Genomic DNA, 16,500 nt, shown 5'->3' with positions numbered 1-16,500 from the left:
TATACACAACCCACTAGTCCCTTGACACTTGTTAGCAACGGCAGTTTTTTAGGAGGATTAACTGATGCCATTTCTGACTTTTGACACATTGACTTTGAGATGATGAAACCAGCAGTGCAAAACTGCTGACTCATTATTACCAATTGCTTGCCCGGCACCACAATGTCTCTTTGCCCCGTGGCCACAATGTGCAGCGCTTTAGGACTCATTCCTGCAGCGATGCATTCAGAGCATCTCTGTTGCCTCACTGCTCTCAACACGGGGACGTCCACGCTAACAGCTACAAGCTACAAGCTAACGGCGTAAACACTAGCAACAGTGCTGACCGAGCTAACAGTGTTTACCTACGCTTCAACAGCGCCGCTGTGTGAGAGCAGTGCAGGGCGGCCGTGAGGTAACCCGTGGAGCACGCGCACGTGCACTAACATGCATGTTAGTGCACGCTCACGTGCGTGCACTAACATGCATGTGCGGCCGGCCCGGCCATGACAACAAAGCACAGAGAAGCTCTGGTTACACACACAGGAGTGACTTCTTCTTCTGCTCAGGTCAACATTACTCCACACATCTTTCCATAGAAAGTAGTTGCTCCAGCGATGCTCTGACTATCTGTAGATAATCTTTAGCAAGGGGAGAGTCAAGAGTACACTTTCACACCAGAATCATCTGTGCTGTGTCTTTCAGTCCAGCCAATGAAAGTGTCCTATTTGGACCGACTGTTCATCAACCGTGTAAAGGTGTTATGAGTCGTGATGTCCTTTGCAAATTTGGTTTTTGCACCTGGGCTTGGTGAAGTTGAATGGAGTTGAACACATGCAAACAAATGCTTTTGTTCACGAGGACAAAGGTGCTTGCTTGCTCCGGGCTTGCACTCAACACAGTCTGCTATTGTTTCCCCTTCATCGCTTCTTGTCACTCTTTATGTCAAAGTTTAATTAGGACAACGGGCTTTCGCAGGCTCATTTCTCACTTCAGCAACTTTCTAACACTTCATAATGAGAGAGAGAGACTCAAAGGGATTTCATGAAGGGGGGAGGGGGGACTTGGCAGGATGGGAAGTCGGGAAACAATATGAAATGCAAAGCATGGGCCCAGACCCATGCAAATAAGCAGGAACCTGCACTGGATTCATACTCAAACAGGTTGAGGGATTAACAGCAAGTGAGAGATCAACGGCCGCCAGACACATTCTGTAGATGAGGCTAGAACACCAGTAATTATAGACATGGAACAAAACCAATGTAGTTTGTTATCAAATGGCACTCAAACAGGAGGAAATGGTGAGTTGTTCTGTTTTCAGCAGTGGATTCATTTACATGTGGTGCCCTAGAGAGTATTTAAATAGCATTATTATGATTTATGTCACCAATACGACAGTGTCTCGTTGACATTTTAACAACAATTGAAGAAGAAGAAATTCGCTCTTTGAAACACACAACACTTGTCACAGTCTAATATATACCCTATTTCAAGGAAAATGTTCCCATTGGTCTGTTCATTTTCAGAACAAACAACATTTTTTCTTACATAGTTTCATCATATTTTATTGTTTTTTTGGTTCAGTTTCCACTGCAGAGCTTCATTCAATATGCAAGCCAATAAAGGTCCAGAGCTGATCTGACTACACTAAATTATTTCCATAACTGTAAACCAAATATTCTGTGCTATCAATGATGGAGGTCAAAATGGGTTTTAAAACAGTTCTTCATATTTTTGCCAATATTAGCCTGATGCTTAACACAGCTGGTAATCACTTCACCTCCATAATAGATGCCTTCACATGTTGTATTACAGCGTCTTTCTGCTGTGTTGCTGTACAAGTGTTGTTCAAAAACATTGCAGTATAAATATAGGATCTATATAGACATAACAGCACTACAATAGTAGTTCAATCAGGAGAGACTAGTCAGATAAAGAAAAGATAACTGTTTATTATTAACAGATGATGTGATGATAAAGTCTCAGAGTCTTTGGACTCTACAGGAGATAACTGAGGGCTGTCTTCCCCGAATCCACGTGGAGCCCAGACCTGATGATGATGATGATGATGAAGCTGATGGACCTGATGAAGACGGGGTGGAGATGGGGAGGTGGAGGGCTGCGTAACAGCAGCATGAATGAACTGAGGTAGAGAGACAGTCATAGTTAGAGACAAGATGAGAGGCTCACCATGTCAGTGTTTCATTATGGGATAGAGGAGACCAGCTGATCTAAACAGCTGACGTCATGATTGACAGCCCCGAACAATGACAAGTAAATAATGAGTGAGCGTGAGAAGTGATTGGCAGATGTATGAGAAATAAATCACGGGCTTAGGCGTGCAAGAGTGTGGTCTTCCGTCTGAACTTTATTGTTGTTTTTGGCAGTTTGCCATAAACAGCAGGTGATGTTTTTCATAAAGACTTGTTCACGGCTGGAGTTCAATAGCAGCAGCCACAGGAAGCCAGCCTGAAGCAGACGGTTAGGCAAAGTAACATGGGAGTCAAATAGTACGTAATCATGTCTGAATGAACCCCAAATGAACACAAAGTGGACAACTTGACACTATGAACACATCATTTCAACAGGAATCCAAGCTGCTAAATCCATAAAAGCGGTTCGGCACTATGAACCTTTACGCTGTACCAGGTTGAGTCAAAAGCTTTTTTGAAATCAACAAGGAAATAAAAAAGTCGTTGTTTTGGTTGACAAGATGTGAAGAGTGGAAATGTGATATAATGTAAATCAAATCTGACTTTTACAGACGCAGATCTTTGTAACGTCTGCTTCACTGTAACACGGTGTGATCACTCTGTCATCATGAAGTTCACAAAGTTCCTCAGCAGATATGGAACATTCAATCGTCCAGCTGACTGACTGTCAGGAGAGCGTCCTTCATACACATATATATATATATATATATATATATATATATATATATATATATATATATATACACATATACACATATATATATATATATATATATATGTGTATATGTGTATATATATATATATACATATATATATATATATATATATATATATATATATATATATATATATATATATATACATACATACATACATACATATGTTATTGCGTAACCTGTATGTACAAATTCTGCTGTAGCTAAACAATTTCCCCTTGCAGGATTAATAAAGTTTCTATCTTCAAGGCCAATCCCAATCACTACCCAGACAGCTAACAGCAGAATGATGTGTTTTGTTGAGAACTTGATGTCTAAACTAAAGGGGTCCATGTGTGGGCAGCATAGAAAACACAGGGAATCATAACAGCAATTCCATGGTGTCAGAAATAGAGAAATATGAAGTGCAACGTGCAGGTCCGTGCATTGTGAGGTAACTAAACTTTATGGAGTGCAACAAAACAATAGAAGAGAATATGAAAACAAAAAAAGTATAATACAAATAACATACAGATTGTGAGGAAATAATACATTACAAAAAATATAATGATACAATAAAATATATGAGATACTATAAAATGATGTATGACTAGGACAGAAAGCGTACATTGACCATGCAGGAGATGAATATGAAAAAGGAAAGCCACTCTACCTTTTGCTCATTCATACTTCACACATGATGATGACAATATCATATTTTTATAGCAACATAATAATGCACAGGTATAGCACCAAGACAAAGAACAGCCTCAACATTGAAATGAATTGAACAACTAAAGCAGCCGAGCGTCTAATACAAAAGAAAAAGATCAATAAGAGAATCATGTTGACATTGAGATATGTATTAAGCTGTTTCATTAATTCAGGGCACAAATGATTTATTATAAGGAAAACAATTGATTAAGTCAAGGAAACACATTATAATAATGTGGGAACAAGATGTATAAATAGTGTAATTGTAGGGTCCCGAATCCCACACTTCAATGAAAACACAGAGTATGATCAGTTTAAATGAAAACACAGAGTATTATCAGTTTAAAAACTTGGTGAGGAGCAACAGAAACATGCTTGAATCCCAAATTTCCACTTTGAGAATCTCAGATAGGATCTTGACTATAAATATCATTCTTACCTTAAAATGCTTTCTCTTTAACCTCAAAGCACTCGGCCCTGCCTGTTTATTTTGGTCTGGACTTTCAGTCCCACTGATGCAGATGGACACAAACAGAAAGGGGAAGAGAGAGGGGGAGGGGAGAGGAAGAGAGGACGACTCAGATGGGAAACTCTGGACAGAAGGAGCGAGGGAAGGAGGCAGAGTCTGAAGCGCTGAGAGAACTCTGTCCAGGTGTTCACAGCCAAACAAAGGCTCTTTTCAGGCCCGATGAGAACGCACTGCTCCTCCACTTGTTGCAAAATATACAGGAGAGATAAAAGAGCCCGAACAGGAAGGAGCTTGCACTGTGTAGTTTGGACCAGGGGAAAGCCTGCCCAATTACACCAGCCTCATTGCTGCCAGTAAACAAGAGTAAAGAGCTGAGGTCAGAACTGTGAACACTGACAATAAGGGAATTGTGTTACTTTGCAGTTGCAGCAAGTATCATGTGTGAGGGTTCTCAGGATCAAAGTGTATGGATAATAAGAGGAGAGAGGTAACTACAGGACATACACCTCAAACATTGTGATATTATACATTGTTCAATTTAATGTGAAAGCACATCGAGTTATATCTCAAACCTGAGCTGACTTTCTCCTTACATTAATGATGCATTAATAATGAAACAGTCTTTGTACACTATATATTTTACACAACATACATGACGAGATCTAGAGCCCCAGCCCTTTTATTTTGAAGGCCAGAGGTCCACTCCAGAGGTCACACAAGATGACTGAGCACTCCTCCATTACATGTTATTAATCTATAGGCATTAATCTTGTAATCAGTTGATCTGTCTATTCAACAACTAGGCCGGACAAACCAACAGTCACATGGCGCGGACTTGTAGAGTAAGATAGGAGTTTAAACTAAAGCAACTTTTCACTGCACTATCCATCAGACAACGTAGAGCAGTGGTCCCCAAACTAAGGCCCGCGGGCTGAATACGGCCCGCCTCCGCATTTGGCCCGGCCCCCTGAACAATACCAGAGATGCATTATGATTTTTTTTTCAGTCTGGCAATGCAAATCCTAGACTAGCCCCTGTCAAATAGAACGGAATGATGGCGAAAAGGTGAGGTAAGAGAAACCTTGCTTCAGAATGCAGGGTATCTAACCTGGATACCCTGGACAGACCCAGATCCAACAGAGACCAGTCCACCGTGGACAGACCCAGATCCAGCAGAGACCAGTCCACTGTGGACAGACCCAGATCCAGCAGAGACCAGTCCACCGTGGACAGACCCAGATCCAGCAGAGACCAGTCCACTGTGGACAGACCCAGATCCAGAAGAGACCAGTCCACTGTGGACAGACCCAGATCCAGAAGAGACCAGTCCACTGTGGACAGACCCAGATCCGGCTTCACTGCAGCCTTGGACCTGCAGTCAGAGTTCCGAGCTCAGCAGCGGCGACTCCTCCTCCCCCTCCCCCTTCTCCCCCTCCTCCTCACCCTCCTCCTCCCCCTCCTCCTCCCCCTCCTCCCCCTCCCCCTTCTCCCCCTCCCCCTCCCCCCCTCTTCCTCCTAAATATGTAAATCTTATCAGCAAAAAGTACTGAAAGTAAAAGTATTCATGTGCAGTAAAATATTCCCTTTCAGAGAATTTTACAATTCTGATTTATTTAGATGAATATTCCTGCTGCATTAATGTATATGTTTCCTTTATATCGTTGTTGTTTAATCTTCCTGAGTGCATCATATTCTATAAGAACATCTCATGTCAGAACCTCTAAACAGAATAAACTGTCTGTCTCCAGCTTTGTGACGATGCCTTTTCCAGCTGATCCAAGTAGGAGGATTTTCTCAACAAAAAAAAAGAACCATAAATTCAGTTATCACAAATATTCAACATCAACATATCTGGAGAAACGTATCATAGAAATCATGTAGTCAAGTCAGAGAGGTTCCCATGACCCTGAAATATGAGGCTCCCTCTGTAAACAGAAAGAACAGAGATGCACAGAAATGAAACCATAAAGCACCAAGTCACATAATGAAAACACTGACATTAGAACAGTTTTAGAGGTGGATTTTGATTCATGTCATAATTGAACAAAATGTTCCATATTGCTCGGATGGACGACTGTGGACATTGTCTCAGCTTTCTTTTTGGCAATATGAGCCCAGGGCTCCGTCTCAGGCCTCTTGACATTCAAAGCGGCGCTGTGTGGCTCGGCTTGCAGAGGGATGTGTGTCTGCCTGGCGGCCCTCCGTCATCTCTCCATACCTACGCCGACAGAAGGGGGACGGCTGTCTTTTGATGTCAGGAAGAGATTTTTACTCCTGGCTGTTTCTCACCACTTCATATCGGTCCAGCCTCTGACCCAGTCTGTCACTAGGAGTGAGAGAGTGCCTTGTGTTTTCAGATCAGAGCAATTTGCAAATTCATTGGAGAACAGTGTTAAACAAAAGGAGCTTAGATATAGAATCTCTCACACTGTTTCTCATGGGCAGTGGACTACCTTTCCTACCTGAAGGCATCTCCCTTATTTAACCTCACGGTTGGGCAGAAAGTTAAACATGCTCTTCTAGGAAACCGGTGGTTAAAGTGAAAGGTTTATAATAGCCTACTGATAAGTTGAGTAATCCTCACACATCACATTGCAAACACACTGAAAACACTTCAGACTTTAATAACAAAGCAACAGCAAGGCCCCACCATCACGTATGATGTCCAGATCAGGTTTACTAAAAAAGACGGTGGTGAAGTCGTTTCAGCAACCCGCCACGTCCCTCTAGAAATACAAGGAGGGTGCTCTCTTTCCAAAAAGTCTCAACTGGCCGACGGGCAGCGCCGAGTGCTCATGTAGAGCAAGAAGAGAACGAGGTCGCGTGGGAATTGCTTCCTCTCATGGCAGTGACTTGTGCCCAACATTTTGTTGACTAAACAAAGAGAATTTGTGTACTTCATCTATAAACAACATTGAGAAGCTGTAATGTATTTCTACAGACATCGATTGCTCCATGACTGAAAGATGCTCTACTTCCCTTGACTGCAAAGGCTCACATGAGAGTTCAACCCACATGTTGAAGTGAACTTGAGCGAGACACTGAAGTTGCTCTCCGGCGCTTTCATGCAAAGGTCAAAGATTGTAACCTGGCTGTTATGATATGTGATTATTAAAACATGTAGTCTAAGTCTGGGTTACACCATTTAAAACTTGTTTAAGAATAAAATATTAAAATTGAAACGTCCGGGCGGTGACATGTACGGCTGACTGCTTTTTCCAAACTGGGAGCATCTAAGTTATTGTAGGTGTTGAGATCTGGCAGGATCGTGGTTGGTTACCAGCAATGGCGGCCATGATCTCGTAAGTGATCCACGCAAGACGGAGGAGAAAGAAAGATATCAACATGGCGGATGTGATCTCGTAAGATTCCTCTGCCACAATTATTTAATGGAGTAATGAGGGACACACTAGAGGTCCTGTGTCTGAGATGAGCATAACAGCCTAGCCTACATGTGTGTATGTTAGTTGAAAACAATAAGGAAAAGGGAAAACACTCAAAGCAAGGCAGGTCCTGGTTTCCTCCTACGACCGTCACATGTTGACTTGAACAGGAAGAGAGCGGTGCGTAGAAGTTGTCCTCTCTTGCTCTGAAGAAGTGAATCTTCCTTCGGCGGGTCATCCGCTCCTCCTTCAGGATCCAGAACATCTGTTGTTTGACCAGCGAAGGGAGAACTATAAAGGTTTACTTCAAAGCAAACAGCGTTGTTGCGCCCCTTACATGCAAATGTGACGGATCAGAGCTGTAGGCAGCGCTGCTGTTCGTAGTCTCACTGACGTCCATCTCATGCGCCCCGTGGAGCCCGTGGCCTTCGCTCAGTGAAACCCCGGTGTTGGACATGGACCGAATCTCGGGGAGATCAACATCAAATGAACTGGTGGGGTTTGGTGTGGTTTAGCCCAAATCAGGCTGCTGAACCGCCAGGTAGGCCCAATTCCCAATATAGGTATACTGACTATTGAAGATGTATGTAAATATGTCGTAAAATATTCTATAATGGAAAATTGCATTTTGGTGCTAAAATATAGCATTAGGCGTTACAAATATCACCCATGTGAGAGATTTGGGTCAAACCAAATACTGGTGTCTCATTGGATGAGGCTACGGGAAGTCCCTGTGACACGGCCATGATGTCACCAAGGCTCAATAAATCACGGGTCACCTTGACTCTGTGCCGTCCAGGTATCTCACATATACAGGACTGTCTCAGAAAATTAGAATATTGTGATAAAGTTCTTTATTTTCTGTAATGCAATTAAAAAAACAAAAATGTCATGCATTCTGGATTCATTACCAATCAACTGAAATATTGCAAGCCTTTTATTGTTTTAATATTGCTGATTATGGCTTACAGCTTAAGAAAACTCAAAAATCCTATCTCAAAAAATTAGAATATTTCCTCAGACCAAGTAAAAAAAAAAAGATTTATAACAGCAAAACAAAATCAAACATTTGAAAATGTCCATTAATGCACTCAGTACTTGGTTGGGAATCCTTTTGCATGGATTACTGCATCAATCAGTCTGTGGCATTGCTGAGGTTGTATGGATGCCCAGGAGGCTTCAATAGCGGCCGTTAGCTCATTTGCATTGTTGGGTCTGGTGTCTTTCAGCTTCTTCTTCACAATACCCCACACATCTCTATGGGGTTCAGGTCAGGGGAATTGGCAGGCCAATCGAGGACAGTAATGCCATGGTCAGTACACCAGTTACTGGTGGTTTTGGCACTGTGGGCAGGTGCCACATCATGCTGGAAAATGAAATCCTCATCTCCATAGAGCTTTTCTGCAGACGGAAGCATGTAGTGCTCTAAAATCTCTTGGTGCACAGCTGCATTTACTCTGGACTTGATGAAACTCAGTGGACCAACACCAGCAGCTGACATGGCACCCAAACCATCACTGACTGTGGGAACTTCACACTGGATTTCAAGCAACTTGGATTTTGCGCCTCTCCAGCCTTTCTCCAGACTCTGGCGCCTTGACTTCCAAATGAAATACAACACTTGCTTTCGTCTGAAAAGAGGACTTTGGACCACTCTGCAACTGTCCAGTGCTTCTTTTCCAGAGCCCAAGTCAGACGCTTCTTCCGTTGTCTTAGTTCAGAAGGGGCTTGACCATGGGAATCCGGCTATTGTAGCCCATTTCCCGGACACGTCTGTGAACAGTGGCTTTTGATACCTGGACTCCAGCTTCAGTCCACTGTCTTTGAAGCTCCACATTCTGGAAGCGACTCTTCTTCACAATGCTGTTAAGGCTGCGGGCATCTCTCTTGGTTGTGCAGCGTTTCCTGCCACATTTCCCCCTTCCAACAGACTTTTTGTGGATGTGCTTTGAACTGCACTCTGTGAACAGCTTGCTCTTTGAGAAATGTCTTTTTGTGTCTTACCCTCCTGATGGAGGGTGTCAATGATGGTCCTCTGGACAGAAGTCAGATCAGCAGTCTTCCCCATACTTGTGATTTAGTTTACTGAACCAAGCTGAGTGTTTTCCAAGGCTCAGGAAACCCTTGCAGGTGTTTCGACTTAATTAGACGATTCAAGTGATTAGTTGAATACCCTACTGGTATACTTTTTCATGATATTCTAATTTTTTGAGATAGGATTTGAGTTTTCTTAAGCTGTAAGCCATAATCAGCAATATTAAAACAATAAAAGGCTTGCAATATTTCAGTTGATTTGTAATGAATCCAGAATGCATGACATTTGTTTGTTTTTTTAAATTGCATTACAGAAAATAAAGAACTTTATCACAATATTCTAATTTTCTGAGACAGTCCTGTACACAGCCCCTGAATCTGATGACATAGTTCAGTGTTGTACCCCACAAGAGGACAGTTCATTCTGCAGCACACTGTCAGGCCTGGACTGAAAGGACGACCCAGATGCAGGGGATATCCGTACAGGCGCACTTTATTCTTTCCTTAGATCCTCTTCGACGAGTGAAAAGACCATTAGGCTGTGAACACAACTTTCTTACAAAAACTATAAACATAAAACGCTCCCGAAGGACGGAAGAAAAACAGGGAAAAAAACAACCTACGCACAAAAACTTTCAAGAAAACTCTAACTAGGACTGTGGACGCTGGCTTTGGTGCATGGGCAAGGAAAAACACTTTGGCACAGAACAGAGGGAAGACGCAGACTATAAGCACATGAGGGTCATGGGGAACAGGTGGAACCACTCAGGGATCAGGGGAGACAATCAGACCAGTGACACATGAGGAAGGGCAAGTGACCTGAAACGAGAGGAGAGTCAGGCTTCAAAATAAAACAGGAAGTTACGAGACAAAAACCCCAGACAAGACAACCCTCACCGCGTGTGACACACACACACATACAATACATAACATAAACACACACTCTGTGTGTCTCTCTCTCTCTCTCTCTCTCTCTCTCTCTCTCTCTCTCTCTCTCTCTCTCTCTCTGTCTAGAACATGTAAAGACATTACAATTGCTGTACGTAAATGCATTCCTGGCTTCTCAGATAGACACAGCACCTCAAATGAAGCAGCCTCTAATTGTAGATAGTTGCCTCCACCAACTAAAACATGGCTGACTGTTCCAGCCGCTAATTTCAATGTTCACTAACAATGTTCTAAAACTGCTGAGTCATGTTCTCAGCAGGTGTGATTGATTGCTACCATCTGTACGTTAACGACACTGTGTTGCAGTGTGAGTTGTAACTTCACACAGAATATTTGATCTTTTGAACATTGAACATCTTTTCAGACTTGGTCTTCTTGATTCAATTCAAAAGTCTTTTCTTTCTTGTCCTATCCTGTTGTATCCTGTCCCGTCTTACTCAGATTGGCATCTTAATCCTGCTGGCAGGTTTTGTTTCATTGTCAAAAATGATTGCCAACATGTTAATGTTAGGAGTATCTTTCGGTTTTAAATATTAGTTTAATGTTGCCCAAAATGTACGCGCACGCACACACACATACACACACGCACACACACACACACGCACACACACACACACGCACACACACGCACACACACACACACGCACACACACATACACGCACACACACATACACGCACGCACACACACATACACGCACGCACACGCACACACACATACACGCACGCACACACACACACACACACACGCACACGCACACAAAGGCAATGCTTTAATGGCGGTGGCACAGAGGACATATCAACTGCTCTCCTGTTGCAGAGACATTCAAAGAGGCTTCCAGGACGCAGCTCCATGGAACTGTTTGGGATGCATGTTGAATCAATACGCTCTATTGTGTGGAAGGTCAGAGCCGCTCTGTGAGAGACTCCCACAGCATTTAGGACACAGCTGGCCTCTCCGCTGCTGTTCAGGTAAGCATGAGTGGATCTTGGGGTCGTGCACACAGTGTGTTCTGTCTGGATACGCATCACAACGTCTCTACCAAAGGAAAGCTGTAAACTCCGTTTCAGAGCCACCATGGCATTCATCTATCCACCAGTCCAGTCAGCTCACCAGTATCACTAATGCAGGAACAGTTTACGCTCCACACTTCACAGATGAAACCTCTTCAGTCGGTACACACACTGCCTGCTCATGTCCATCACCGGTAATGGACATGCACTAGTGAGCATTTCCCAGACGGGTAGTACCCGCTGTGAGTGCTTGGCCTGTGGTGTTGCTGCTTGCAGCTTTCTAGAGAACCACTCAACAGAACATTGTGCTCTCTTGGGTCCTCAGCAATTCACCTGCCATGAAATAGTTGACTCACACCCTGAAGTCTCGCCGCTGACAGTCAGAAACAGCAACGTAACAGAGTCTCTAGAACAGCAGGGCAGACTTTACCAAGGCCTGGGCTATGAAAGGGCCCCAAGTAGCTATAGATGGAGGATGATGTTTAAATAGGGAAATAATAATAACTATTCTCATTTTACTCTGAAATAACTGAAAAATATGCAATTATATACAATTCAGAGAAAAACATTGTAGTGCTACATTTACCTGACCAAGAAATGTTACTGGTTAGGGTGCAGATTTAGATGTGACTCAAAATATGATGACAGATTATTCAATCAAGCATCGTATTAGAACTGAAAGCAAACTGCCCAACTGCTGATAATGACTCTGCAGGACTTTTACTGTGCGCTATTACCGGTTTTACCTAATAGTTAATAATTGTACTTCATAAAACTCCACCACTGCTAATACCAACATTGCAAGTTAGAAAAAGGATAAAAAGTAAAGAAAGACAGTGAATCTGTCCCAGAACAATGCAGCTAGGTCAGGGGTTCTTCCATGCAGACACATTGGTGAAATATGAATCCCTTACCTCAACATAGCCACCGCGGTTATGTAGTAGAGCATGGATTTAATTAGCGTAGGAATCTTGCTGTCAGTAATATTGTTATTAATGTAGTTTAGTATCACGTCTGAGCACATCAGTCTTACTCATGGAGTAAATACACACCCAAGGCGGTGAAATACACTCTGATAATGCTGAAGAAGAGTTCTGTTGAAACGTTCAGAAGAGTCTTGAGTGAACACCAGGGGGAAAGGAGATGGCAGGAGGCAGGATAGCAATGAGGATGACAGCAGCTGTGGTTGAAGAGAGGAGATCTAAGGCAAAGGAAGCAGACGTTGGGGGAAAAACACAGGAAAGGTGTGGCAACACAACCTTGTTGTTACATTTTTGCATATGTTGTTACTATTGTTAATGTATTGTCTTTTTGTTTGTTATTTTCTACACGGTAATGGATGTAATATTTAGTACCATGAGGTGTGAAGGTTTACACTGGAAATGTGGGGTGTTTTAAAAAGAGGCCAGGGTCCAAACCAGGTAGGCACATACTCATGTCACTGGAAATCAAGTCCACTGAACAAGTCTCACCCCAGCTGGTACAATCACACTGGCTCCTGGTGTCACAACGGGTCAAGTCACTAATTAATTACTAATATTTAAAGCTCTTCATAATCTTCCCCCTGCTTATCTCACCTAGCCCAATGGGCACATGGGTATTTTCCTACACTGCAGCCACACCTTTGGAACTCATTTCCCCTTTGACTTTACGTTCTTTGGCTAAAACAGTTGCTGAATTGAAACAAAGTGACGCAATAATCCTGAAAATAACTTCCTTGACAATGGAACGATAAACATGGAAAGGAATGCAATAATCTAATTCCTTTCATTGATGACTACAGAAAAGAGCTAATTAAAACTGCAATGAGAGCAATTAACCTTTACAAAAAGAGAAGAAAGAAAGGATGAAGAGCTCTTAATGTGGACAAAGATGAGAATGAAGGAGGAAAGTAGCATTTATATTTCAAAACTACAATCACATCACTAGTGCTCCAAATGAAGAACCATTTAAAATCATGTTTGATTGATTCCAGGGAATCAATCAAACTGGTGTCTGGTGTTTTCATTTTGAGAAGGTCTTTATCTGTTTGTAAACTCACTTTTCAGACAAACTGTAGTAGCTGGTGAGGAACAGGAAGCCCGTTCAGATTGGCATCTGCCACTTGAAACTCTCGTGCTGTTTTCTGGGTTTGGCCTCCCTTCTAAAGACGGCTGTTGTTCAGTGCTTTTGCAGTATGTGGGTGAACACAGGCGAAGCTTAAATTGGCTTTACGAGAACAGAAATGTTCAGCAACAACCTCTTGTATTGTATTGACACTCTTCTTTCATGCATATGAGTCATTCAGTCTGCTTTGGCCCCTTTCAGAAGGTTTGTGTGGGAGTCTATTTATAAACCAGTGAGTATAATAGAAATGTGTCTCTGCCAACTGAACAAAATCGAAATCAGAACTTTTACAGTGAATGTAGTTAACTTAAGGGCTGTTAGATTGCATTTGGGAAAGGATAGGCAACAGAGCAAAACAATTGAACTGCACGCAAACAAAGGGCTATTTCAATTTCCTGGAAGGTATATGAGTACTTACATTCTAAAACAGTGGCACAGACAAGAGCATCAATGTTACCGGTTAGCCTGCAGTTGGAAGCCACGCTTCTCATGTGTCACGTGTGCGTTTACTTCCTGGCTTTGTGTGATTTCCTGCCATGCCCCGCTTGGTTTCACCTGTCCCTCTGTACACATGCATTTAGTCTGCGTGTTCCCTCAGCTCGTCATTGTTCTTTAAACCTGTTTACAGTTCAAGCCTTTTTGCTAGCGGTTTAGTTTTTCTAGTGTTTTGTGTATCCTGCATCTTGGATTCAGCAGCTGTCTGTCACCTGTTTCCTGTCTGCTGTAATCTGCCTTCCCTTGGACTCTCGAGTTATAAGCCATGTTTCAACAATACATCATTGAACTTTACCTGCTCATCTACATCTATGTTTGGGTCCAACTCTGTAGCTTCCTGATATTGTTACACAACAATACACTTTCAATTGATCTCTGAAATGAAGAGAAGTGGATTACGTTCCACTGCCACAGCGCGTCAGGGGCCCACCTGAGCGTTCACTGCTGGAGCCCCTGAAGGGCTCAATAATCTGGGAAACTGAAGTCCATTAAGGAGACAATGAAACTATAGCTCAAGCATAAGGAAGGCTACATTTGTATTTATTCACTTATTCTATTTGTTTTATTCCACAGTTGATACAGGGCTTTCCAATAAACCAGCTCTCCGTCTAAAGTGTCCGTAGTAGTTTTTCTGGCCTGACGGGAAACCTGGAGATGTGTTGAAGCTGGTGGTCGAGGACGTCTTCCACGCACAACTGAAGGCCCTCTTGGCTGAATGCAGCTATCAGTCCCGCTACCAGTCACTTCTCCTCTAATGGACCTAGGCTCTTGATAAGGTGTTTACTATTTATTGGACTATGAACTAGAATAACCGTTCAAAACTCTACACTAATGCCATTCCATTAAATTTCAAACTAAATTTAAGGTCGCGGGGAGCTGGACCGATCTTAGCTGACATTGGGCGAAGGCAGGGTTCACCTGTTGGACAGGTGGCCAGTTATAGGGCTCATATAGAGACAGACAACCATTCACACTCACATTCACAGGGCAATTTAGACTCCAATGAACCAATGCTTTTAGTCAACAGAATCAATATTACAGTCACATTTTGGTTAAATCACTTCGTATTAAGTCACAATACATAAATGCATAAATCAACTTTTCGGTTAAACACATTTTTCTTATCATACTCTGCATTATTTAGCCTGATCAGTTGTTATGCTTTTCACTTAGGGCAGCTATCCTGGGATCTCAACTCTACTTGACAATTGGTTCTGGGGTAAATATCAACATCATTAAAAGATCCTTCTTATTTTTTTTTTTTATGTATGAGTCTTTGCATTGTCGTCCTTCTATTTACATCACAGATCCTTATGCAAGTGGTTTTCCTGTGGGGGCGGCAGAATACAGACAGCATACAGATTACAATTGTTGTGGGGAGTTTTGTTAGATGGTCTACTGGGAGCTCAGCTGGTTGTGCAGCCTGACAGCAGCCGGAAGGAAGGACTTACGGTTCCTCTCCTTCACACACCGAGGGTGAATCAGCCGGTGGCTGAAGGAGCTGTGCGGCGCTGCCAGAGTGTCCTGCATGGGGTGGGAGGTGTTGTTCATCAGGGATGAGAGCTTAGCATCATCCTCCTGTCTCCCACCACCTCCACCAGGTGATAGCTTAGCATCATCCTCCTGTCTCCCACCACCTCCACCAGGTGATAGCTTAGCATCATCCTCCTGTCTCCCACCACCTCCACCAGGTGATAGCTTAGCATCATCCTCCTGTCTCCCACCACCTCCACCAGGTGATAGCTTAGCATCATCCTCCTGTCTCCCACCACCTCCACCAGGTGATAGCTTAGCATCATCCTCCTGTCTCCCACCACCTCCAGTGGACACCCAGCACACTGCTGGCCTTCTATTTGACGGGTTGGGAGTGAAAATGCGTTCAAAAGCTTTGGGCTCATCATTACTTTGGGCAACATAAATTAATTGTTATTATTTTCACGTTAATTTCATTGAGAAGGCAGAAATCTCTGATACAGATATCTGAGGACCTCGACAAATAAATCCCAAACTATCGAGAGGTAAGTAAGAACATATGTTTTTGTGTAATGTTGCAGAAGATATTTTGGTTATCCGCCTTATCTGACGTCTCAGTCATTTGTGTGTCATGATACTTGTGATACTGGGCTCCACAGCAGCATTTCTTCAGGTGGCCACGTCCACTCAACACCTTCAGTTTAACATTTGTACAAGATCATCCATAAAAACAATTAGAGGGATCATCCATAGTAGAGTACCAACAATACATGTGTGCAGCCCTGGACCCCAACAAGCCTGCAACAGGGCAGAGAAGTGGGGTTTTCACACGGAGCTGTACATTAAATTGATCATCAATGTTCATAAACTATAAGCAGATTAAGGTATGTGATTGAATAGGAGTGTTTGAGTGAGGCTGCGTGGGACACAGAGGTTGGGATGCCAGCATGAGAAAATTCCTGCACTGGCCTCTCTAGCA

The sequence above is a fragment of the Taurulus bubalis genome (genome assembly GCF_910589615.1).
Source record: "Taurulus bubalis genome assembly, chromosome: 4".
NCBI lineage: Eukaryota > Metazoa > Chordata > Actinopteri > Perciformes > Cottidae > Taurulus > Taurulus bubalis.
This window is presented reverse-complemented; position numbering follows the sequence as displayed.